Consider the following 857-nt stretch of genomic DNA (forward strand, 5'->3'; position numbering starts at 1 on the left):
AAAAGTAAGAGGAAGCAAGAAACCTCCAAAGGTAAAGCTAAAAGCAAGGACAATAGAGGTCAAAGAGGTGGCTATGGTGGGAAAGGTTCAGATACAAGGACTCAAGGTGAGGTAAAGTTCAATGAACATCAAGAAGGAAGCTCAAGTAGAGGTGGTAGAGGAAGAAATTCTAATTATAGAGGAAGGAGTAGTGGACAAGGAGGAAGAGGCAATTACTTTGTCAACATGAAGTGCTACCATTGTAATCAAATGGAGTATCCAACTTATAGATGTGTAGAGAAAAGTGGTTCATCACAAGAGTTTAATCATCAAACAAACATGCTAAAGTACCACATAATTCATAAGAAGGAGAGAACCTAATCATGAGAAGAACTTTGATCAAAGAGCTAGTGAAGGAGGAGCCAAGCCAAAGAAGAACTCTATTTAGGATAAAGTTCAAGATGATGGGAAAAGTGTGTAGAGTCATTATTGACTTAGGGTCTACTGACAACATTGTGTCAGAGGAAGTAGTTAGCAAGCTAAAATTGACAAGGATACCTTACACTAATCCTTATAAGGTCACATGGCTAAGTAAGGGCCAACATGTGTTAGTGAATGAACATGCATGGGTGGAGTTCTCAATTGGAAGGTACAAAGACAAAGTTTTATGTGATGTGTTCCCTATGGATGCATGTCATTTACTCCTAGGTAGACCATGGAAATTTTATCACCAAGCCATACATGATGGAGGAAAGAAATCCTATTTGTTTAAGAAAGACAATGTAACTTTCAAAATTTAGTCATTATTTGAGGATGTTGAAACAAAGATAACTGGTCCAAATGTGCTCATGGTGAGTGAAAAAGAGTTCGTACAAACC

The sequence above is a fragment of the Cupressus sempervirens genome, chromosome 9 (assembly GCF_028749045.1).
Source record: "Cupressus sempervirens isolate cs-2001-9-10 chromosome 9, ASM2874904v1, whole genome shotgun sequence".
Taxonomy (NCBI): Eukaryota; Viridiplantae; Streptophyta; class Pinopsida; order Cupressales; family Cupressaceae; genus Cupressus; species Cupressus sempervirens.